Source organism: Castor canadensis, chromosome 8, assembly GCF_047511655.1.
Source record: "Castor canadensis chromosome 8, mCasCan1.hap1v2, whole genome shotgun sequence".
NCBI classification, from domain to species: Eukaryota; Metazoa; Chordata; class Mammalia; order Rodentia; family Castoridae; genus Castor; species Castor canadensis.
In genome coordinates, this window is record NC_133393.1 from 127,141,880 (window position 1) to 127,169,083 (window position 27,204).

The 27,204-nt window shown below is 35.0% G+C and overlaps 1 long non-coding RNA gene across 1 annotated transcript in view; it reads right to left on the minus strand.

Annotated features, from left to right (window-relative positions):
• The window catches only part of LOC141425556 (uncharacterized), a 142,580-nt gene that overhangs the window by 23,833 nt on the left and 91,543 nt on the right, over positions 1 to 27,204 (minus strand). Inside the window, exon 2 of the long non-coding RNA XR_012450529.1 lies at positions 25,250 to 25,334. This is a non-coding gene — a long non-coding RNA (uncharacterized lncRNA). The remainder of the gene's footprint in view (positions 1 to 25,249; positions 25,335 to 27,204) is intronic.

The window sequence follows — 27,204 nt, forward strand, 5'->3', positions numbered from 1 at the left end:
AACAATAAAATTAACCACCACTCCTGGCATGCTTAGGAGAATGATGGATTTACATCAGCAGAACTGGCTGTAAATTCAAGTGGTATTGTACCACATTAAGTGAACAGGAGACTGCTATTTTATTTTATATTACATAAAGCATCCCAAAGGGAGTAATGCAGAAGTCAAGGTCTCAAGTGGTAGTTTTTTTTGTGGTACCTAGATTTATTCTGCTCAATAAGTATATTATTATAGAAAGAAATCTTCATAGCTTAAGACCTCCAAAAAGTAGCATATTTATAGGAAATGGCAACATTATAATTGGAGCTGAACCTGCCTTCATTATCCCAACTCCCCCACTCTACATGATGGATAATTTGGAACTCACTCTTCTATATGCTTTGGCTAAATTTTTATATTTATAATGTTTCATAATCCACCCGAAAAACAAGTCCCAATTTCACATGAGCTGAATGAGGACTAAAAATCAAGCAACAAATATTAGGATTATCCTTCCATTACACTCTTTTGAAAAATGACTCCTTGCTGCCATATGAAGGGTTCTCTAAGCTTTAATACTGAACAGAGATTTAAAAGGATTAACATCAACCACCTTCCAGTAAACACACAAAATGCATTTTAACATCTAGTATTTCATCTTTATTTGAGTACTTTCAAATTATAATGCTCTGTTCACATAGAAAGACTGGCTGGCATTGTCCATTACTATTCCTGCTACGTTATTCACAGTTCCCCACTGACCTTTTTTTCAGCAGGTTTTGCAGATCTTTTGTTTTGGCTGCTGTTTTGTGTCTTGCTGACGTTAGTGAGTCAGATTTATGGTGCTGTGTGCAGGGGTTCCCACCATGAATGCCGTTGTGACTAATGCTTCTCCCTTTAGCAACCTGTGTTTATAACTTGGCCATTTAGTTGCTTTGCCCAACTCTTTGAATTCCTAGGACTTACACCTCACTGGAATAGCACTTCTTATTGCCAAGGTACTTTGTAAAACACTTGACTCTATTTTCATGTATAACTATTTTTAGCGCCAACGGTGTACTTGACCAGACCTGTTCCTTGATTGTTTATTTTTGCCCAGACATTTATTTGGAAGATGTGAAGTTCTCTTTGGACTTCCACAGATGCCCCATTTGTTCATTCAACATCTTCTAGTGCACCAAATATGGACATGATCAGCTTGCTCCCAGATGAAATAAGTTAACACTTCTTATCGTGAATACAGCTGCAATGTTAGTCTGTATTCATAATATACTACCTTCTGCTTTTAGTTTCCTTCAGCTCTATGGAATACATTCCTTGCACTTCAGGGAAAAACATTTCTCATTGTAACTTCCAAATAGGTTATAATAACAGGCACAAATACAAATGATCTTGCTACTTTTAAAATGATGACTGATGGTAATGAATAAGATATAACTTATATAAAAAGATTTGAGGGTCACTGAAAACCTGGTTCTACATGTCTCTACATTAACCTGTGTCAGTGCTTAAAACGCTTAGCATTTTGGATGAGTTGACATTTAAGAAATATGTATTCTAAACTAGAATGGGATAGTATTATCATCCATGAATATATTAATTTTTATGCTACATTTTTATTAGGATATATTTGTTGTATGGGGGATTCATTGTGACAATTCTGATTAGGCTCACTTTGTACATTGATTACATTGCCCCTACCATCTCTCCCCCTCAACCCCTTACCTTTCCTCCCCACTTAAAGCAATTGCAAGAGGTTTCATTATTCTATTTTATATATATGAAGTCCATCAACCATATCCCCTCACCTTAATGTCCTTCATTCACCCTCCCCCGTCCCACAAGTACCCCACCCCACACTGTATCTAATTTACAGTACTGTCCTTTGTTATTGATTTCTAAGTCAATGTTCAAAGGGGTTCCTAGATGTATCCCTGCTGTGAATACCTTGGACAGTTCAATCCCTTCCATTGCCCTCCCTACTCTTTCCCTCCAGCCCCCCATTTTTCAATAGCTTTCAGTACATATTCTTATTTCCTATACCTTCACAGATGTCATGTATTATAGTACTGTTAATGCTCTATTATTCCCTTTTTCTTTCCTTCCTTCCCTGAGTTCCATAGTGTAGTTCCACTGTTACAGACATACTCTACATATACATTTACATATGATCATGTTTGGTTTTGTGTATGTATTTGTCTTTTGACTCTATCTTCCACATGCAGCCTTTTTCTTTCTGAACCTGACTTACTTCACTTAAAATGATGTCCTACAATTGCATCCATTTACTTTCAAACCATATGGTGTCATTCTTCCTTATAGCTGAGTAAAACCCTATTGTGTGTGTGTGTATATATATAACAGTTTCTTGATTCATTCATCAGTTGTAGAGTGTCTGGGTTATTTCCATAACTTGACTATTATGAATAGTGCTGTGATGAACATTGGTATGCAAGTATCTCTATTGTATCCTGACTTATATTCATTTGCATATATACCTAGGAGAGGTATCACTTGATCATATGGCAATTCTATATTTAGCTTTTTTGTAGAATCTCCATACTGAGTTCCATAATGGTTGTACTAAATTGCATTCCCATTAACAGTGTATGAGGGTTCCACCATATCCTTGCCAGTATTTGTTGTTGTTTTTGCTCTTGAATATGGCCATTCTAAGTGGTGAGATGAAATCTTAAAGTAGTTTTGATTTGCATCTTTTACAGCCAAGAAGGTTGAACACTTCTTCATGTGTTTATTGGCAATTTGTACCTCTTCCTTTGAAAATTCCCTATTTTATTCATGTGCCCATTTCTTCATTTGGATGTTGATTCTTAGGAGTTTAGTTTTTTGAGTTCCCTGTAGATTCAGGATATTAATCCCTTATCAGATATATAGCTGGCTATTTAATATGAGGGATACTAGTGAAACCCACCTCAACCTCAAGTATTTGACAATCAACTTGAGTAAGACAAATACAATGCAGATAAATGCAAAAAAAAAACCTGAACAATGTAATAAGTTCCATAAAATAATGGATATAGGTAACTCAAAAAGTCATATAATAAAGTAGAAAATGTTTAAGAAAAACTGCTAAACTTTCAAAATAAAAGTGGGGTCTGTTGCATATTATTTCCTCCCACACTCAGTTAGCATCATGACCTAGTAGCTCTAACAAGTGGACAGTCTTGCAGCCACTGACTGGGGCTGATCTGATTTGGAGCTCTTCAAAAAGCCACATTTCCAGAGGGTTGGCACTATTTGATCAGGCTTGGAGTACTCTTGAAAGTTCCATTTCCAGGACATCGTTGCTAGTTAACTTGACTTGACCGGTGCCTACTTCAACAGGAAAGCTCCTATTTTTAGGTCATTATCAAAAGTAAATATAATTAGATCCAATTAAGGTTATAATTTCGGTTGAAAGACATAAAATTCTATCTGAAAATTTAAAGGAAGATTTGGGTTTTGAAAAGCCCTGATATATTCCTGGAGATCTAGAAGTCCAACTCCATGCACATGGCTGAGATTCAGTTACTTCTCCTATCTGACTGACTTAAAACACCTATACAAGCAGGACATGTAAGCTAACACAGACATGTAAACTGGCTAAACTTTGAAAATGTGCCCCTATGCACTCAGATACCCTTAGAAAAGGTGCAAGATTTGTTTGCTTGAGGAAATCTGACCAATCATAGACTGACAACTATGCAATACATATATATTTTGATATTTGGAGGGCCCTCCAAATATGGGCTTACAATATGATCAATTAAATAGAGCTATATTAATTGATAGATATATCAAAATTATAAAACAGTATGAATGTGCTTATAATATGTAAAAATGCAAATTGTGTAATAATAACAGTGCAAAGGAGGGAAATTGAAGAAGATACATTGGAACAAAGCTTCAATATGTTATTGGAATTAATTTAGTATTAATGTGAGCTACATTGTTTTGTACTAAAATACCCACTGTAATGCCCAGAACAACCACCAAGAAAATTGCATTAAAAATATAGTTTAAAACATAACAAAGGAAGTAAAATAGCATGCCAGAAGACATCTACTTAATTAAAAGGAAAGCAATCAAGAAATGGAGGAACAAAAACAGATGACTATGACATATAAAAAACAAACAGCACTGTAGCAGATGTAATTATTCCAATAGTTACAGTAACTGTAAATGAATGAAACACTCAAAATAAAGGTATAGATAATTAGACTGGATTTAAAAACAGAATCCAAGCATATGCTACCTATAAGTTATAGACATTAAACCTAAAGATGCAAATAGTTTAAATCAGCAAAGAGCTGGAGTGATTATATTAATATAAAAATAGACTTTAGGAAAAGTATATTACTAGTTGCTTCTTATAATGATAAAGGGAGGGGTTTTATAATGACTCACTAGGAAGTTATAACAATTACATATATATTTATATCAACACAGATGCAAGATACATGAAACATAAGCTAGCAGTACTGAAGGGAGAAGTAGACAATTTTATATTAGTAGCTAAGGAAGTCAATACTTCATTATCCATAATTGATAGAAGAACTAGACAAAAAAATAATATAATGAGGTTGAAAGGAAAAAATTGGTAACAATGTGGTAGTGAGGCTAAGGAAATTATCGGACCAATTTTTCCAAAACGTCTCTTTAAGACTTCAATAACATCATTTAAATATTATTTTAATGTTCTTTAATTGTTGTCAAAATTTTGTATTGCTGACTTGACATGGTGGTGCACACTTGTAATCCCAACACTGGAGAGGTTGAATCAGGAGAATAGAGAAATCAAGGCCAGAGTGGACTGCATAGTGAGACCCTGTCTCAAACAAACAAACAAACAGATAACAAAGTTTTTGTCTTAATAATCATCAATCATCATGATTTTTTACCATCTTGACTTTAAAATCTACTGGACCGTTAAATTACATTGGTGTGCTAGTGCCTTTTCCTCTGACACAAATTTAAATTCAATATGCTACATAGCAAATCACATAGCAGAAAATATGGAAAAGAAAAAAAAGAATGATCTATTTCCATACATTTTGGCTAATTCGAATAATTCTGTGATGTTCTTCTTTGTAATTAAATAATTATACATATCATAATTATTTTTTAAATAATATTGTAGCAATAAGAATCCTATTTTAAAATTTTTTGATCCATAAAGAGAAATTGCCCTCCCAGAAATAATGAATCAGTTTATATCCTATCATCATCATATAGGAATCCATTTCCTACAAAAATAGTTTATGATAGCTAAATAAGTTATTCAGTAATTTATTTAACTATCAGCTGCCTTTCGATATTTCAACCATTTATTTAATAATGTATGCTATGTATCGAGATAACACAGGAAATGATTTATAAAATAGATATAGAGTTTGTCCTTGTGGACTTGTTACCTTTATGCTATTGCTATGACTATCTTCAAACATGCTTCTTTTTATAAAACTGGATTTTTAAACTAGTATTTTCTAATACTTCTGGCAAAATTCATGATGTCTTCAAATGCTTTTCCTTGGAAACTGTGGACATTGGGAAGATTCCCAAAGGTACAACAGATTGCTACTTGACTTTCTGGGGTTGGGGGAAAGAAGTTGAGCTCATGCTTATTTTGCAGCAGTGTTCAAAAGAAAAAAGTTTGATGAGCACATGTGTAATCATTATTTGAAAATACATAAACCTGAAATATTAAAACATTGAAATATTTCCTTGTTTTGGCTCTCTCAGAAAGAGTACAGGAATTTTGGAGGACCAACTCAAAACCTTTCTCTGACATTGACTATACCATAAAAACCTTAGGTGCTTTGTTAGGGTTTTCATGAATATCATAAATATCACAACTTTTTAGATTCCCTAAAGAAACTAGAATAGTTTCAAAGAATCAGAAATTCTTGGTTTTTTTTGTTTTGTTTTGTTTTTGTTTTAGGGAGTTTTTCCCCTAATATTTTTTGTACAAATTTTCTATTTTGTAATTGAAATTATTAACTTAGAAAGAAGTTGAAGATCTCAGGACAAGTGAAACTTCATCACTGACCATCAGAAATCCACAGACACACAGACAACTGCTTGCAGTATTCTTGAGAATTGCAGTTCATGACATAATAAGAAAGAAGCAAGTCAATACCCAGAGAATAAACAAATGGTTCCGATGATCAGTGTTCCCAGATCTACACTTCTCTGTGTAGGCAATATATTAACATAAACTTCAAACAAAATAGGTCATTTGAAAAAGTGATATGCTAACAAACATTTTTAAAAATCCAAAGAATGTGATATTTTAGAAAGTCTCAAAAGCATAAGTTTCATTTACAAAAGACATGTGTGAAGCAGAAACTCACTTTCTCACTTGTAAAATTTTAAAGTAACAATAAAAATAAATGTTCATTGGCTTCAGGGTGAAAAACCCTTCCAGGATACTTGCCATCAACTTTATAAACCTATGAGCCAACCTTGTTAAGAGTACACAGATGTTAACTGAGTAACTATGACTAAATGCTAGGAATCTCAGCTCTTCTCTAAACACTAGGGACCTAAGTGAAATAAAAAATGACACAGGAATCAACAGTCCCTATCCCAGATTATTTAATCTTGATCAGAACTTGATAATACTTATTATTAACCAATCTTTTCTCTGCCAAATGAACATTTATATAAAATGTATAACATAATAAAAATGTTAAGTCCTTGAAATGTCCTCATAATGAAGGCTGCCTCCAATTTTACCTTACTCACCTATCTGTCTGGTTACTAGTTACATGCAATAATAACTAGTTTCTTCAGGAAATGTAGAAAACAAGTTTTTGCTAATCATTTTACATTTTGATAATTGTATTTTTTTCCCCTGAGGTATTTCCTCTGTGGTAATCATTAAGGCTATTGCTCCAAGTTCTGGTCAAGGATATGATTGAATTCTTGGACCCTTAAGGTTGTATGGTACCATGTGACCAGTTCTGACCAACGATTTCTCAACAAAAATGACGTGCCAGATTTCTAGGCTAAGCATTTAATAGCCAATTTGGGATCTTCCAGAGCTCTCTTTTGTTTTTTCACAGCAAACACTTCTGACATTGGCTACTCTTTCAACATGGATCTCTGAGTGCTCCCGTGACAAACATGGGCACCCACAAAGGAAGGTGGATGATAGAAATGGTAAGATCAGTCATTTTTCATTAAAATGAGTATACTGTGAATTATCTAGATTTGGACATAACTGATTCTGAGTATTTGGTCAGGTTCTCAAATAAATGGTCTACATTATCATTTCACAGGTATATTCACTTATTTTGGTGTATAGTGACAAATTTATTTTCTCAAGAATTATACCCAAGCTAATAATATAAGATGAAATAAAGGTGACTCAGAGATCTGGTTTGATATTCAAATAAAAACTGAAACTTTGACATATACCTTTTTAGAGATGACCTGGTGACTATTCTTGCCCATCGTTAAGGGATATTCTGTTTGTAAAAGATTTTTATTAGAGCAGGTATAAATAAATCTTTTTATATCTAAATGATGTAGGCTAGAGTAGGGGAACTGAACTAATTTGAGAGATTGCGCCATACCTGTATATTTAATATATAAATTGCTTTGTGGTATGCTTTTGTGTATGTGCATGAGTGAACTTTCTATAAAGTTGCTTAACTTTTTAATCTAGCATATGGAAATTGATGACTTTTTTTTCCAATTTCACTTGCTTAGAACTCACCAAAACCACAAACAATTGAAAAATAGAAAGAAAATTTATGAAAATCACCAATGAATGAGAAAATAGCTACACACTAAAATGTATAAAATACTCTGGCCAACTATACTGAAATTGGACCAACATGGACAAAACTGAGAGTTGGCACATAATTTTTCAGAATTCAAAAAGGTAAATAATCTTCCTAAACATGGTAGTCCTATTCAAACATCTTGAATAAATTGATGACATTTTTAGGTGTGGCTTATTCATAACAGAACTAAGGAGTACTATTGTGTAAGCTCTGTTGGACATGGCACAATAACAGAAAATGTAGAAACTGAAAAAGAAACTCCTCATTTTTGTTTTCTACCAATTACAACTCTAGACAAAGATAACTTCCTCAGGACAAGTGGGATAAATTATGAAAAGGGCGCAGTATCAAAAGCCTATGACTTAAGGGATTTTCTTTTTACAATTTCAATTGCTTAAGCATCAAAACTAAAAGAAATAGTTTTTTAAAAGTTAATTATCAATAAAAGGAAACAAAACAGTAAAGCAGTTTCAAGACAATAAGTCAGAAACATAATATAACAGTCCCCAGATTATTCTCCCTATACCATCAACTCTAATTTTTTAAAGTTTTGCTTAAAAATTAGTAATAACACAAAGCAAAACAGAACAAGAACAAAGCTTAAATCCTGAAAGTCAATGCAGAATGTTCACATGTGCTAACAACAAATGAAAAACCTGTATCATACGGAGAGTCACCCAAAGATATAGAAACAAGTAGTTCAGATACATTGTTCCCCACAATTTCAAAGACATTAAAATAACACTAACCTGAATTAAAAGAATAGAAAAGCCAAAAGATGGTAATAATATTTGAAAAGGTAGCTTATAAATCGTGAAAAGAAATTGGAGGGAAAAATAAATCCATTATAGAAATAGGATCCTTTTATACTACAGCACGCACACACACACACACACACACGAGAATACTAATAATGGAAAATGTGATCAATCACAGGATTGTTTGCTGAGGGAAACACACATGCACACACATACACACAGATTTTGTACTGTTGGTACATTTATTCCTAAATCCTTTTTAGTTTTAATTGCAATTATAAATGGATAGTTTTTAAGACAATGTTTCTAATTTTGGATAGAATATTGAGATATAATTGGCCTATTTTAAATCATCTTAATGAGGTATAATTTACTTAAAGAAATGCACCTAAAATAGGTGTTCAGCTCTGTATGTTTTGACAATAAATACTCACCATTGTAAACTAATGTGACTTTTAGCAACTAACTATCCTTCCAGCTCTTGGTAATCAATAATCTGCTTTCTTCATTTTAAATAAGATTTGCCTTTCTTACAATTTCACATAAATAGAATTGAATCTATAGACCATTCAGAGTTACCTAACATCTTAGCAAAGCTTCCAGTCCATGGAAATGTACTATCATTTCATTTATTTAGGTCCTCTTCAGTTTCTTTCAGCAATGTTTTGTAATTTTCAATGTGCAAGACTTGTACATCTTTTATCAAATATATTTTGTAGTATTTTATATTTTAATGCTATTATAAATACTACTTAAATTTAAACATCTAATTTTTGCGCTTAGTATAGAGAAATGTAATTGTCTATTTTAATCCTACTACCTATAATCTTGCCAAATTCATTTACTGCTTCTCCCTTTGCAACTCCAAATACAGATATATTAGACTGTCTTACATCATCCCATGAGTCACTAAATCTCTGTCCATTGGTTTTCAGTCTATTTTTTCCTTCTGTGTTTCAATTGGAATTGATCATATTACTGTTTGCACAGTCTACTTTGCTCTTTGTTCCATCCTGTAATTTTTTACTTCACATACCAAATACTTGCTCTTTTCTCTATCTTCTACTTCTCGTTTCCTATTTTCTTTTTAAATACCTTGGCAAAGTAAGCATATTGATTAAAGTTGTTTTAATGCCCTTGTCTGCTAGACTCTCCTCTCTGACATTTCTTGGTCTGTCTCTATCGATTTTTCTCCTGATTATTCACTATACTTTTTGGCGTCTTGCATTTGTAGTAATTTTTTTGTGTTAGACACTGAAGTTACATTGTTGACTATTCTGCAATTTGATTTCTTGCTTTAAAAATGTTGTGCTTTGTTCCGATAGAACACTTACTTGAAGATTAGCTTGAATTATTTAATTCCTACTTTTATGTCATGTCTAGAATAGTTTTCATTCAAGGCATACTTCAGTCCCTTTAGTAAGATATAACCCATTTGAGGTTGCCACTGAATGCTGGAGTAATGACTGAAGAATCTCTAAACTGGCTAGTCAGAGCATAGCTATCTCCCTAACTTGTGCAAGATCTGAGAGTTATTCATGTTTGCTTGGCTTCGCTGAGTTTTGCCCTGCACAGATATACCTTACTACTCAGTGAAGACTTTGGGAGCTCCAGTGTCAATTTCTGAAATTTTTTTTAATAGCTCTTTCTTCTATAAAATTCTGTCCTTAAGGTTCCAGCTATCTCGGCTTTTTCTAACCAATGATTTTATTATAATCTTAACATATGCATTGCAAATTTATTTCATTGTATGTACCCTTTTAATGTATGTTACCATTTCTTAGCATGAACGTTCTGTAATTCATTTAGCTCCCTTATCATGAATGGAATTTTAGGTCCTATTGCAGAAGTTACACATTGATTCACTTCAGTCTGTTTTAAATACCTTGGACAATGCTTGACTGAGTAATAGAGACTGAAGTTACAGACTTCTTTTCTCAGACTCGCTTATAGCTCAAATTTCCAACAGGCTTAGCTCTCCATGAGCAGATATACTCATCTTCTGGAAACATAGACTAGAACTTCTGCTGTTTCTGCTGTGAGATAGGTTGTGGCAATATTTGGTTTTCATGAAACAACAATTACTAAATTTACGCATGGTGTCTAGCTTCAGAATACTTTTCGTTTCATGACTAGCTGAAGAATAGTCTCATTTCTACAGACTTAGCATAAAGGTTGCCGATTTCAGTCCTTCCAATGATTTTTGAAGCGCCTGTACTAAAACCAGCTTAGCTTAAACTAGCAAAGGTAATTTATGTTATCTGTCACCAAACACTAGATGAAGAGAAATATTGAATGGGCCACATGTCACAGAAGATATGTGGCATTTGGTTTAGCAATCAAGTGAAGAATGGAAAAATCCAGACATTGCAATCTGAAAAGATGATGGAATATGCTATTGGATGATATTTGTTACTGGATGATAAAAGAAATTAACACAGTTGTTTCCTATGATATCTTGGAAGGAAGAGTTTGTACAACCATGACTATAGCATTAGGGGAAATAATAGTGAAAATTCAAATATTGTGTTGATTATTTCCTTCACTTTTAAACAATGTTCTCTGGGAATGTTCGGGTACACAGTCTACAGCCAGCCATTCCACAAGCAGAGATGGAAGGAGAGACAATTCCATTCAGGAGATGCGGTCAGCCTTGTTTACAATGTGCATTCACTGAGAGTGCAGTGGTTTATTGAAGAGTTGAGAAGCAACAATCCTAAAGAAGTTATTAGTAGATATCTAAAACAAAAGCCATAGCAAGTAGTGGTAGTAACAGTTACCATAGTAGGGCCATGAGCCTGCCATCAGAGAGGATTTTTTTGTTGCTAATGCCAGTGACAGTGTGATTCTCACTTTGTTCTTTTGCAATGAGAGCTTTAATTGTGGTTATCCTGTTCCAGTTATATCATGATATATGGGATATGTTTAGGAGTGGGTAACTTGCTGTCTATTTTAGCAATTGTCAGATGACAAGACAGCACGCTGTCTTGAGATACTTCAGTGGGCACTATGTGAGGCTGTGGGACTGTGTCTCTCAAGAAAAATTTTGATTGGGTTCTACATGTCAGAAGAAGGGTAAGGGTGTATATTTGGATGGGAAAGTGGATAGACTGTGAAAGAGACTCCGGTGTCCTGGAAAATGGATTTTGATGGTCAGGAATAGACCTTCAAATGTTATTGGGACACCTGCACTCCAAGAATGACAAGTAACTCTCACAGATTCCCTTGAATCCAGATGTAGCCATGTGACTAATTACACATAAACTCTGGCCAGTAGTGGCACATTAAGTGAAAATGATGGGAGGAACACCTGATAAATGTCCTAAGAATGAGACGTCATGCTCTTCTCTTCTCCTTTCTTCTCACCTGCTAACTTAAATTTAGATCAAAGGACTGATGCTGGAACAGTGGTCTTGTACCATAAATAAAAGGCACAGATTGAGGATGACAAAGCAGCAACATAGAAAGATGCCTGATAATCAAGGAATTTTCAGTCAAAGTATCTACATGAAGGAGGATAAACTTCTATCATATTTTAACCATTGTTATTTTGGATTGTTTCTGTCAATTATAGCAGAAATGACCCCTGTCTTAATATAAGTGTTTTACAACATTTTAATATTACCCCCAAATGATTCAGCAAACAATGAGGTCTTTAGAGAAATATATTTGTATACATATTACAAGCATTGTTTTTTTTAGGATGGAGTCCTAGAAGTGGAATTCTTGAGTGAGTGATGTGTGTTATTTTCATTTTGAAAGATACTTCCTAGTTGGCCTGCAAAAGGCTTTATCAGGTTACAGTTGCACAAAAGGTACAGGAGGGAGATTGTTTGCTTCTGTCCTCTGTACCACTCTACAGGCTTTCACTGATTTTTAAATTTATTCTAATTAAATAAATATTTTGATATTCATATCTCTGAATATAAGTAAGATTGAAAATCCTTTTCTTATATCTTTTTGGTTACTTGTTTAAATTCTTTTTCTTTTTATTAAACTTTCTGCAAATTGTTTTTCTTTTTCCTATTGATTTACAGAAGTCCTTCACATATTCTGGATAGTAATTATTTTCAATTATATATTTGGCATATATCATATATAGATTGCTGCTTATTATATAACTTTATGGCATTTTTGTTTAAAAAAAGATATTTATATTTACATATTTGAATTTTCATTTTTGGCTTTTTTTTCCTGCAGTGCTGGGAATTGAACTGAGGATTTTGTGTTTGCTACTACTTGAGCCATTCTGCCAGCCCTTTGTGCTTTGGTTATTTTTGAGATAGGGTCTCATTTTACACACAAGCCAACCCAGACTGAGATACTCCTATTTGTGTGTCCCCACATAGCTAGGATGACAGAAACAACATTGTCCCCAGTCATTGATTGAGATGAGATCTTGTGACCTTTTTGCCCAGGCTGGCCTCCCACTCTCTACTTCCTAAGTAGCTAAGATTACAGGCTTGAGCCACTGCACCTGGCATGGTTTTGAACTTTTTCAGACCCAAAAAATTGTTATCATTACTACAGGTTCTAATGTTATTTTTGTATATTCCTTCCATCACATTTATTCAATTAGAAATTGTTTTGTTCCTTAATCCATCTGTAATGTATTTATGCAAGGTATAAAGTAGGTGTTTAATATTCCATTTTTTCCAGTGTATATCCATTTTCTCAGTACCATTTATTTAACAACATGTACATCTCACTTATTTGAAATACAAGTTTTGTTATAGTCTAATTCTTGAACAAACATATGTCTGTTTCTTGCTTTCTTTATTCTATTGCATGGACTGTTTCTATGCAATACTCTTTTGTTAATTACAACTTTGTATTTATTTATATTTGAGATGATGTTATCCAGGGTGTCCTCAAACTCCTGTACTCAGGTGGTCCTCCTGCCTAAGCATCCCAAGGAGCTGGGACTGTGGGCTCACACCACAGTGCAGTCCAGATGAGAAATCTTGTTCACAGTTTTGGGTACTGCCATTTACATATAGATCTACAGAACTTTGAAACAATTTTTCATCAACCCAATTGAAGGAAGATTGTTTGAAGACTGTGGCTTTCAGATGACTTTTAGAAGTTAGTAAGCATTCTCTAAACCATTTATATTCTATGATATTAACATTTAAAAATTACAATTAGCCAATTGGAAAGTATTTTAGAATAAGAATGCTATATGAATGTATATAATGGTTATATACTTATTTAAGTGTCTATACAGTCTATGTATTCACAATCAATTAAAATAAGGTCACATTTTTTCATTTGATAATTCTAAGACAAAATTAAATAGTCATCTTTCTACCATAAGGTCTATTTTCTTTATGTCTAGATGTTTTAGTAAAAACTAAATGAAATTAGTAAATACTAATGTTCTTAGTTTCCTTTGTATGCCTGGCTTTTGGTTTTTGGGTTTTTTGTTGCAGGGGGTGGGTTGTGTGTGATGCTGGTATGCTGAGGATTGAACTCAAGGTCTCAGAGATGCTTCTGAGCTATCCTCAACCCCTAAGTATCCTTTGACAAAAATCTGACAGAAACTGGAATTTCTAGTTTAATGTATTTCTGTTCAAATAATAGGTTGTAGATATTATGATTTAATAGTTATTTCACAGACAGAAAAACTGACCTTGAATTAGTGTTGTACTAAGAGATGTGTGTAGAAAACTGAGATCGGTGAGAAATTCTTTGGCTAGCATGGCTTTTGTTACAACTGCATGGTGCTGGACAACCAGCTCCAGTTTAACAAATTCTCTATTGCACATTGCTCAACCACTTTCCCCCAGAGTTGAGCTGCAACCAGGCCTGCAATGGTTGCAATAAAAAACATTACCAAAATTTTGCCACAGACTTCAGAACAAAGTCATCTCCTGTGATTTTTCAAGACCATGGAGCTGAGAACAGCTCAACAATCCAAACCTATTCCTCCCCTCTGGAGCGTTTGGTGTAGTCATCATTTTATAGATGACAAGAACCATGACAGAGAAAATAAGTAGCTTAACCAACATCACACAGTGAGCAAATAGAAAAGAATAGACAGTATGATAAGAAGATAGGAATGTACAAAAAGATGCTGTGATGTTGTGGTCTACACTCCTAATCACTACTTTGTACTGCTGCCCAAAGAGACAAAGGAAAGAAACTATTGAAGAAGATTCTACATGGACACAGAACAGCACATGGGCTGCATTTCTGATCAGGAATGTGACCATCTCACTCCCTCAGGTAAGAGCATTATAGGAATTAACTATAATATTTTAAAAGTGACTGTGTTACAAAGGATATATGTGTGGGAATTTTAATATCTTGCAAACCTTAAAATTGTCTATAGGTGTTTATACTAAACCTTCTTCTTGGAAGTCTACATTCCAAAAGAGCATTTGCTTTTTAATTGCCTTTGGGTTTTCAATGAGTGTTAATCTGACCCCATAGAATTTGTCCAATGTCAACAAATGAAACTGTTTTTCTTTTGGGAATGAATCTGTGATTCTACATTTATAAACTCTTAGACTATTCCTGTAGATCCATAGCACATGATTATTTCAGAGATAAGCAGGCAGGTTTATATGAGTACAAAGGATGCCCATATAGTTTCAGAAACTTTACTTTATGATCTAAAATTTTAACATGATGTTTTGAACAAGTTATTGCACAGAACTTCCTGCTAATAGATCCAATGAGAAGATTAGAGCAGTGAGTTCAGTTAAGTTACAGTTCCACTTCTATTTACTGAATTAGGAAACACACAGACAGTTGGCGTAGGGTGAAGAGTTATTTTAGGTTAAGATGAAAAAACTCAACTCACTAGCGTATTCATCTCATGGAAGTTCTCTAGCAACCCAGATTATGAACCTGCTTTTTCTTTTCAGGATCATGGCATCAAACGAGGCATTTGGATCACAACGGAAATCCCCCTTCCCCTTAGGTACCCATGGGAAAGAGACTTCTAAATATTGCATTTGTTTGGGCTCAAAGGCAAATTGTGGGTAATCTGAATCCCTCATCAATTTCACAATTCTCTGTGGATTAGCTCTGTTTCTTCAGCAAATTTTCCTTAATCACAATGGAAATTTGGGCAAAATTTTGTTTATATTGTCTACCAGTAAAATAGTGTTATCTGAAGAGCCTACTTTGTGGTATTGAGGGTACTTTGTTGGTCTTTTATTCTTGGTAGTTTGGACCAGAATATGAATCAAGCTATAGCACTTGGTATTTCAGAGCTTATTCTATGGCTATTTGTTCACATCACAAACCATTGTGAAATTGGGTAGCTTACAAATTTCAAATATATATATATATAATCTTTTGGGGCAACATTCTAGTGTGTTTAAATACCAGTGACCATCTTCCTTACCCCAGTCAGAGATCTCTGAGGAGTTACTGGTCCATTTCTGTGGTCCAGCAGCAAAAATGACCATTGACAAAAATATTTCATATTTTGCATGTACATGAGCTATGCCTACTCTTCTGTTCTCTTCCTCAGATCAATTTTCTTTTCTTCTGTTACTCAACTTTGCTATTTGAATTTTTTTCTTTTTTTTTCCTTCCATAATCCATATTAAATACTCTTTCAATATTTAAAGGCTTAATAATAGGTCGCTGGGAGGAAATGCCATTATATGTCTTTGAAAATCTTCTATAAATTCTGATGACTTATAAATAAAAATCCACCATTAGTTAAATATTCCCCATGCCAAAGGTTATCGGAGTCAAACAAGAGTTGAATAATAGTTTTAGGTATTATAAGCAAATTAGGAACTTTAGAGAAATCCTGGGTTCATAGGAATGAATGCAATAATAATAACAGTTATTGAGTACCTTCCATAGGCCCAGTACAAAATTGCATATTCCTTACAAACCTATGTCTGAAAAGCATCCGACATACTTAAGTAAAACTACTTTTAATAATGAATTTCTTTTATTTTTTTATTTTGGTGGACCTGGTGTTTGAACTCAGGGCTTTGCACTTGCACAGCAGGCCCTAACCACTTGAGCACACCTGTAGTCCACGATTAATAATGAAAACTCACTTATAAACATACTTTATGTTAATTTAAAAGCTACTAATTTTGTCCATGAACTATCACTTCCAATATTAATAAAGTTTCCCATGTCAACATAAAGTAAAGATGTCATGCACCATGGCACTTCTGATTATATGTTAAGCCTGCTACTACTTCCTGTGAACTCTTGAGTAAGATGACTGGTGACACATAGATCATATCAAAGTGTCCATGCTGAGACATCACAGGCCATCTTGGATTTTTCATCCTACCTTCCTGGTCATTGTTTCTTAATTAACTTTGCTGATGGGTCTGTTGAGCTACCTAGGACTGAATCCTAAGCTTTCGTTTCTCCTTAAATGATTTTAAAGGTCACTGATACGATGATGAATCTCAAAATGTCTATCTCTGGCCTTGACTTCTCCTTTCTGAGTCCCAGAGTCTCATATTTAATCACCTGGCTGACATTTATAACTGGATGGTTGGTTACCCTCTCCAACTCTTTACAGCTGGAAAAAATCTCCTGAGTCTCAATTTCTGATGATTTCCAACTTCTAAGGGGAGAGAAAAAAAGTCTGTTACATTCTGGGTCTTCTCTGTTTCACAAACTGTAGCACCTTCTATCTAGTTTCTCAATTCACAAAAATTGGAGTGTGTCTTGGTTCTTTCCTTCTTATCCTTTGCTTCTAATCCAATCAATTCTTGTCTCTTTTTACCTCCATCACAATTCGAGTTCAAAGCAGTCTAATTTCTTTGCTGAACTGCTGCACTAGCTTCCACATTGTTTTTGCTGTTTCCTGCATCCTAACCATCCATTGATCACATAGCAGCCAGTGGTCATCTTTAAGCACAAACCAAATCATATTGTTCCCTTGCTCAGAACCTTTTAATAGCTTCCCATTGCATTTATGTGAAGATTCAAGTGTTTTCCCTGTCCTCCATCATCTGGATACTCACTTCTACATCCTCTTTGTGCTGCCTACTCCTTCACTTCTTTCCCCCATTTGTTCATTACACTTCAGCCACATCAACCTCACTGCACTTCTTTTCTGCTCCTAGATTAACCTTTCCCAATTGATTGGCCTGGTGCTTTGCTCTTGCCTCTGACTGGCAAACTCTTCACACAGATAATGCCTACTCATTCTTAGGTTTCATCTCAAATCCTCAGAAAGACTTTCCATGGAAACTCAGTTTAGGATACTTCTCCTTTTCCATCCACACTCACCCTCCATCACATGATTCTGTATATTTCCTCTGAGACACTTCTTACAATTCTTTCTCCAGTTATTCATTTGCTTGCTTCCTGTTTCTTCTCCAAGAGAATGCAACTTTGTGAGAGGAAGAACTTGATCTTCCCTACTCACCTGTGCATGCCTACACTCCTAGTGGAGATGGTAAGGATCAATACACACATGCTCTCACCCACACTCACAAAGATACTCATTTCACACACTCACACACACACACACACACACACACACACAGGTACTCAGTAAGTGTTTGATGAAAGGGTGGGTGAAAATAAAGAGAAGAGGAATTATGAAGAGTAAGAAGTGAAATCACTATGAATAACAGGATGTTATATGGCAAGGGAACTTTAGAGACTATCTTCTCACAAATGTTTATCTTCCTGATGAGCCAATCCAGAGGGTTAACTGGCTAAAGATGAGCACATGAAAAGCAGGTATCTTGGTTCCTGATAGTCAGTGCAGTGCTTTCCACTAAATAAGTGACACATAAACTTGGTGCTTTATCACTGGATTGTTTTGAAATGAACATAAGTCTAGTATCTCATGCATTGATGTATCTCTTATGTACATAATTGTCTTTTAGAAAGAATGTATTAGTTCATGTCCTTCCTTTCCTTTTTTGCATCAAATATCGTTTCCTTTACAAAATGATAGAGTACACATTTAAATTTAAATCAATTTGTATTTAAATTATATTGAAACTTTTTCTCTTTCAACAAAGTTAAAAGCTGGCAGCTATAGGCCAATTCCTACATGTTTTTGTTATTTTGTGGTTTTTATTTTGGTTTTTCATTTTTAATTTAACTTCATTTTTTAATTAAATTAAATAGCATTAATAATATGAATGGATTTCATTGTGGTAACTCCACACATGCATTCAGTATACTTGGAACAAGTCTCCCCCTCCCCACCTCTCTCCTTTTCAAACAATGTTTAGTGGGTTTCATTATTCTCTCTGTTCTCTCTTCATTTGTGTATATGAAGAAGTTGAACTCAGGCTGGGCATACTGGTACATTCCAGTAATGCCAGCTATTCAGGAGGCAGAGATTGGGAGGATTGTACTTGGAGGCCAGCCTGAGCAATAAATTAGCAAGACTCAAATCTCAACAAGGGAAACTGATCATAATGGTGCAGGCTTTGATCCCAGCTGTGTGGCAGGTGTAGATAGGAGAATCAAAGTTCAACGCAGGCCTGGGAAAAAGTGCAAGACCATATCTGAAAAACAGACTGGAGGCATGGCTCAGGTGTCAGAGCACTTGCCTAGAAAGTTCACAGCCTTTTATTAAAACTCCAATATCACCAAAAAAGAAAAAAAGAAAAAAAACAAAACTTCAAAACTTGACAACCAAGTATTTCTCAATGAATTTAATCATTATAAGTGATTTCGCATATTAATCCCATCTGTCCCTCTCTTCCAACTCTACTCCCTTGAGGTAACCAATCAGAACAGTCTGTTATATTTTTCCACGTGTCTTTCTCCATATTCAAGATCATATTATGCATATTTCCCCACAACTTTCTTTTTATAAACTAAATGTAAATCTAGAACAATGCATATCGTTGTAACTGATTCTCTTTTACATAATTTTTGCATTGTATGGATGTGCCAAAATGAATTTAAACTACTAGTAAATCTTTTCAATTTCCCAGGACATTTTTTGTATGCCCTTGCCTCTCCAGGTTTTTAAATCTACTATAAACAATACTGTCACAACATCTATATTTACATCTGCAACTAATATAAAAACTCTACTTCTATTTCTCCCTACATTTGCATCTCTTCTCACACAGTGGTGCCTTTAATTCATTTTAAATTGAGAAGATCTTGTGAATTTTACTCTGGATTCTATTTATGTACTACATTACATTTATTGATTTGTATATATTTAATCATCTTTGAATCCCTGAAGTGAAGCTGGCTTGACCATGCTATATGATCTTTTTAATATGTTGCTGAGATCAGTTCAAAAGTATTTTTATATCTATATTCATCAAAAAAATTGGTCTACAGTTTTCTTTTTTATTCTGTCCTTATCTGATTTTGATATAAGGTAATAGTGGCTTCATAAAATGAGTTTGGTAGCATTCCTCCCCTTTCTATTTTATGGAATAATTTGAGGATCATTGGTGTTAGTTTTTCTTTAAAGATCTGGTAGAATTCAGCAGTGGTCCTGAACTTTTCTTGGTTGGGAGATTATTCCTACTTCAATCTCATTGCTCATTACAGTTCTATGTAAGTAGTTTATATCTTCTTGGCTCAGTTTTTATGGTCATATTCATTTAGACATTTATCCATTTCTTCTAGATTTTCCAATTTATGAGAATATAAGTTTTTAAAATATTCCTTAATGATTCCCTCACTTTCACTGGTGTTTGTTATTATAGCCCCCTTTTCATCTCTAATTTTATTAATTTGGGTCTTCTCTCTTTTCATTAGTTTGGTTAAGAATTTGAAAATCCTATTCATCTTTTCAAAGAATCAACCATTTATTTCATGGATTCTTTGTGAGTTTACATTTCATTAATTTCTCCTCTGATCTCTATTATTTATTTCTGTCTATTGTCTTTGAGTTTGGCTTGTTCTTGTTTTTCTTACAAGCCTCAGGTTCATCATTATTTATTTGAGAGCTCTCTGTAATGTAGGCACTCATAGCTATCACTCAAAGGCCCTGGTAAATTGTGTTTTCATTTTGATTTAATTCTAGGAATTTTTTTAATTTCTCCCCTCACTTCCTCAATGACTCACTGGTCATTCAAATGTGTATTGTTCAGTCTCCATGTATTTGAGCATTTTCTGTGGTTTCTTTTGTGATTGATTACTAGTTTTATTCCATTGTGGTCTGATAAAATATAGGAGGTTATTTTAATTTCTTATATTTATTAAGACTTGCTTTATGTTCTAAGATATGAGATATGTTCTAAGATTTGGAGAAAGTTCCTTGGGGATGATGAGAAGAATGTGTATCCTGTGGCTGTTGACTAAAATATTCTGTAGGTGTCTGTTAAATCCATTTAATCTATAGTATCATATAATTCTGAAGCTTATCAATTTTTTTTGTCTGAATGACCTTTCTATTTGTGAAAGTGGGGCATTAAACTCACCTGATATTGTTGTACTGGGTTCAGTCAGTACCGTTATATTCAAGTGTTTGTTTTATGAAATTGGGTGTGCCAGCGTTCAGTGTGTATATGTTTACAATTGATCTATCCTCTTGATAGATTTTTCCCTCTATTAATATGAAGTAACCTTATTTGTCTCTTCTAATTTTGATTTGAAGTCAGTTTTTCAGATATTAGTATGGCTATTAATGCTGGCTATTGAGTCCCTTTTGCCTACAATATCTTTTTTTCATTCTTTCCATTCTTTAAGTCAGTGAGGTGTGTTTCTTGTAGGCAACAAATGTGTGGATCTTATTTTATAATCCAATCCACCAGTCTATGTCTTTTGATTGAATAGCAGACCAATGGCACTCACAGTTACTATCAAAAGGTATGTAACAATTCCTGACATATTTCTTGTTTTAGAAGTGCTTGATTCTTTCCTAATTTTTATTTGTTTATCTATTCATCTACTAAGACACATATTCATCCCTGTATCTTCATGGTTGAGGTTATCTTCCTCTTCTGTGTATAGGATTCCTTTGTGTATTTTCTCTAGTGCTGATGTGGTGATCATTAATTTCTTTAGTTTTTGTTTATCATGGAAAAATTTTAGTTCTCTTTCAATGATGAAGGAAAGTTCTGGATACAGTCATCTAAGTTGCCAGTTATTTTCTTTCAGCACTTGAAATACATCATGCCATGCCCTCCTGGCTTTTGAAGTTTCCATTGAGAAATCTGCTGTTATTCTGATGGGTGTGCTTTTCTATGTGACTTGGTGCTTCTCTCTTAGAACTTTCAATATTCTTTCTTGTTCTGTATGCGTAATGTTTCAAATACAATATGATGTGTGGAGATTCTTTTTTGGTGCTGTCTGTTTGTTATCCTAAAAGCTTCCTGTCCCTGGATGGCTATCTCTTTCTCAAGATTTAGGAGGCTTTCTGCTATTAATTTATTGAATATATTTTCTATGCCTTTAGCTTTTATCTCATATCTTTTTTCCTGTGCCCTTGACTCATAGGTTTGATCTTTTGATGGTAACCAAAAGGTCTTTTTAAAAAATCTTTATCTGAACATTCTGTTTCATCTACCTTGTCCTCAAGCCCTGATATTCTTCCTTTGACTCGATCTAGTCTTTTGGCTAGGCTTTCAACTGAGTTTTGTTTAATTTATTGAAAAATTTCAATTTTTGTATCACTATTGAATTCCCCTTTCATATCCTGCATTGTCTTCCTTATTTTGTTCAGCTGTTTATTTGTATTCTCTTTGAATTCATTCAGGTACTTATATATGTCCACTATTTCATAGATCATTCTTATAACCATTCTTTTTATCCTTTGTCTGGAATTTCACCCACTTCACTTTCATGAGTATCTATTGCTCTGGAGTTGTTTTCTTTTGGAGGAGTCATGCTACCTTTTTTTTTTGTTTGTCTGGTTGGTTGGTTGGTTGGTTTTTTCACATTTCTTATGTTTCTGTGCAGCTGAGGCCAAGTCACTGGTTGAAACTTTTAATTGCCTGTAGTCCTTCAGTTCAAATATTCTCAATGTTGAGACAGGACTATATTGAGGCAGTTTCTCACCATTGTTCTGGGGTATAGCTCAGTAGCCAAACATTTTCCTTCATGCCCAGAGCACTAGGCCTGATCCCCAGCACCACTCAGATAAAGAAAAATTAGCTAGAGTCTCTTGTAGTTCTTAGTGTGCAAGTTGGTTTTATATGTGTGTTGAGGGCAGTGCTGGTCAAGGATCAATTGTCCACTTCTATGCTGCTTTCATTTTATGTTTTATGGGTGTTCACTTTATTTTTTATTGTCATATTATTGTTGCACTGGGGGTACATTGTGACAATTACAAAAGTTCTTACAATATATCATAGTTGAATTCACTCCCCTATCATTCTCCTTTATCTCCCTTCCCCCCCATTCCAGGAATAGTTTCAACAGGTCTCATTCCTCCATTTACATACATGAGTACATAATATTTCATGTTTTCACTTTAGAAGTTTCCCTTCTTTGTATATTAGGAGCTGCTGATGGATACAAGGAGCTTTGCTGCCTGTGAACTGGGCAGGTTACCACTTGCTCCCCAGGCTCCCCACTTTGTGCCCCCAGGGACAGCAAACATCAAAGCCTAGAGTATTCCCTGAATGTGTAGGATAGTAGGGAGATCAAGCAGAGCGCTGAGTTTTGCACTGGTGGTGGAGAACTGAGGGCCTCAGGGAGGGACTCAGGTGCTCTGCCTGCCTATCTCAGCACTTTCGGACCACATCCAGAGGTTTCACTCCCTGTGGGAAGGAAAGGACTGGGGAAATTGTTGGGTTCTCAAGATCTGTGCTCAGAGATCTCAGACCCTTCTGGCATCAAACATCCCAGAAGCCTGTCTCAGTGCTTTCAGACCTTACCCAATAGTTCCCCATTCCTTAGGAGAGAGGAAGCTGGGGAAATTGTAGGGTTCTCAGGACCCATGCTCAGGGTTCTCAGTCATGCTTGGCAACAAATACTTGCAGCTGGCAGGCAGTTCTCAGAGGCTGAGCACTCCACCAGCCATGTGCTTAGTGCTCCGTTTCTGCAATGGTCCTCAGGTGATGGGATTTGCTCTTTAGTCAAAAGGGTGGGGACTGATCATGGTGCTCTTTGCTTCCCAAGCTTCCCACAATTTACACTTCTTTAAGAGCCCATGTCAGAGCCTCTTTCACTCCACAACCACCTCTTGTAGCCATCTCTCAGCCAGGAACTGGATCAAGGTATCCCAAAACTCCATGGGCCACTAGTGTTTATTGTTCATAATAGAACAGCTCGATCTCAAACAATCTCTCTTCTCCAGGTGGAACCACGCTGTAGCTCTTCCATACATGGGAAATAAAAGTGTCTTTCTTCTCTGGTGATAGCCTGTCATGTAGGAGAAATCCCTGAAATAGATTTAAGGCTTAGAGGAAGTGTGGGCTTGTTCCACAGCTAGGTCTGCCATTCAGTCACCAAGGCTGCCTATCTTACCTTGTGGTGGAGGCCTAGGTTTTCCCTTCCCAACAGGGAGCTGTGACTGGAGCTGCCGACTTTCCTGATTTACTCTGCCTCCTGTCAGTTTCCCTGTGTTTTTCAACTGCCCTGTCCCTCTTTCATGGTTCCTGATGTTTTTCCTCTTTTTCTCTTCAGAATATATTCTCTCCTTTGTTACCCGACTCTTCTCATTCACAGAGTCAAATGGAGAAGGATTCTAATCTGACATATTGCTCCACCTCTGCTTTCACTTGTTTAAGATAAATTTTCAGTAGTAGAATTGGTAGACTATGGGGAAGGGGATCTATATCTCTATATCTCTACCTAGCTATCAAATTTTATTAAAGTCTAGTAAGGGTTAAGCAATTTAACCAGCATAGCTTGTGAGTGTTCTATATTCTCAAACAATTTCTGCTCTTTCAAACTTCCTGCTGTGGTAGTTCTGGCCTTGTCAGAGTCCTTCAGTCACCTCCAGAGTACAGTCACATAAGCCATTCACTTACTGTCTCTATTTCATTCTGCTCTTTGCCACTCTGCAGACAGTTTAGTAGTCGAATTACCCAAGGGACAGATGTATCTTCAGATAAAATAGAGATTTGTATCTAAGAAAATGCCTGAGATTTCTGCCCTTACTTTGCTTCTATTATAGCATTTGCAACACCTTTTACCCCACAAAATGAAAATATCAATGATGTCTTTGCTGTCTGTGGTAAAAAGGATATCCTTAGATGTTTGTTTGACAGGGTGTATCATCACTCTTTCTTCATAAAGAAGTTCAATTTTTTTGTTGTATCTCTTTTCTTTTCAAAAGTGAACATAGGGATGGGTGTGTGGCTTAGTGGTAAAGCACTTGCCTAGCGTGCCTCAGGCCCTGAATTCAATCACCATCACCACACACACACACACACACACACACAGAGGCAGGCACATAAATAGTTCATATAAAGTCAGAGAATGACTTTCAATATCCTTCTTTAAATATTTCTGTGAAAACAAAACAAGAGTTTACATTTTGGGGGAAAATCTGATTAGTCTGCATTTGTCATATGTCCTGTCTAACTGCTCTACTACCCAGATTATCAGAGCAGTCTCTAGTCCCCTGATAATCCCCTTCTATTGACAGTCCACTTTAACTCCCAAATCATCCCTGATTATGTTTACATTCTTAGAGAACCTACTGAACAGTTCAGGATCACTCTCTAAAAAATATAATTAGCTCTAACTGTGGGGCATAGTGCTTTAATGGTAGTATATGTTGCAAAATTGTGAAATCACCTGAAAAGAAGTTGCTATGAACAGCTATAGTGATTTTAAATTATGATAAGCTTCTTTATGAAAAAATATAAAGCCAGTCCAAATCCTTACCTGACATATTAGTGGGAAATCCAGCATCTTACTCCTCATGATCCAAAGAAGAAATATGAAGGATGGGAAATCTGACCTCCACACCCTAGAGAGAGGAAACCAGGCTGTCTTTAATTCTGCTTAAGAATCTCAGAGATGACTCTGATATGTAGTTTATCCCTGCACAGGAGCAAGTATCTTCTTTCCAAGCCAACCTTAGCCTAGGATCTTTTAGGACTCCTTAGAATGAAACCTTTGAACTGTTAACTATCAGGCCAAACCTCTAAAATGCAAGCTTCTTAGTGTCAGAATTTACAACTAAACCATCCTGCCCTTTCTTTCATGGGGGAGTCCCACCACAAAATTTCAGGGAGATATTATTTTTCTATGCTGGAAGCATAAGGTGGGGGGGGTCATTACACATTTGATTTTGTGTGTGTATGAACACTGCTATGGAGCAACTTGCATTTACTTGGGGTGGAAGTTCTAATTGCTTCACAGAATCTTATAATTTCTGTTTCTACCCTACCGGTACACATGTACATATGAACTTCTGTATGCAGATCACAGGCAGATACAGTAAGAAAGGGAAAGATTTAGAGTAGCTTACCCTGCTAAGAACAACAAGGTGATTTTTTGGCTATAGAAAGGAAAAGGAAAGAAATCTACAAGACAAGTCCTTCATGAAGTATTCTGCAATGTGACAAATGGAGAGATATTTTAGAAAATAAAACTGTGCACTGTAATATATGCAAAATGTGTGATGTCTAATCAGAAATCTGACGTTATTTTTTCTTATAAATGAGTATGAAGTTTGTGTCTATAAATTAGTGTCCATATCAAAGGAAGGTTAAATGTCTGCTTACTTATTTACCGTCAATAGTTAAGGGCTTTGTTTCATAGATATTAATTCGGGAACCACAGTCATTTATGGAGTGCATTCTTAGGTTACATGAACAGTCTGTGCTGCATTTGGCATTAGGTGAATTAAGATATGAGTCTACTGGCAACATTTTGCATAAACAATACATGTCAGGCAAAGACTCAACAAGCTGTATCGTTAATCTGCTGCCTAAAATTCCTTAGCTGAAGATGTTCTTCAAATTATTTTTGTATTTGTTAAATGTTTTGTTAACATGGAAATATTTCTGCTCTTACTTTCCTCAGAAGGTCCATATTTTTAAAGTATGCTTCAGTTAATCTCATGAACAAACTCCACTATACTTTTTATGTCTTAAATTAGTCTGCATAATGATTTTTAAAGAACGCATTTATCTGTGTATGCAGTACCTTCAGAATTAAAGTTAATATGCAAGTTAGATCCATGTTTTCAAAATCTAACATAAAATACTAAAGTCAAACATTTCACTCATTTGGCGATATTTAACTATTGGATATTACATATCTTTTCATAGTAAGATGAGGGCTAAGTGGTTGGTTATTTTTAAAACATGAACAAAAAAAGAGTTCTTCTTTCCCATTCACTTATTCTTAAAACACAGTGATCAAAACTTCCACAAAATGCAAGAGTGTCTACTTCCCATCTTAGTTCCTGAGTGAAGTAGAGAATATGTGCCATTAAGAAATAAGTTAGCTGTCCTTTCATCCAGTTATTAAAGCAACAAAACCCATAGGCAATTTTAAAGTCCAACACCATGAGAAATTTTAAAAAGCTAACATTAAGAAACCAATTCTAAACATTCAAAAATATACTTAGAAAATTAGAGAAATGAGCACAGATTAAATACCACTGCTTAAATACAAAACTGCAATAGGATGAGCATGTCTGGAACCCAAATAAGGTTTAAGTCTTTTTTTCTTACTAAGCAATTCAAGAGTACTTCTGACTCTTTCCATGCAATTTGGAGGAAGGAAGGAAATTTTCTGGGCTTGTGTGATGACTACTACATACAAATAGCAAGCACTCACAGTTTGCATTGGAAGATAAGGTGTTCCTGAAGGCTGTGACATACTGA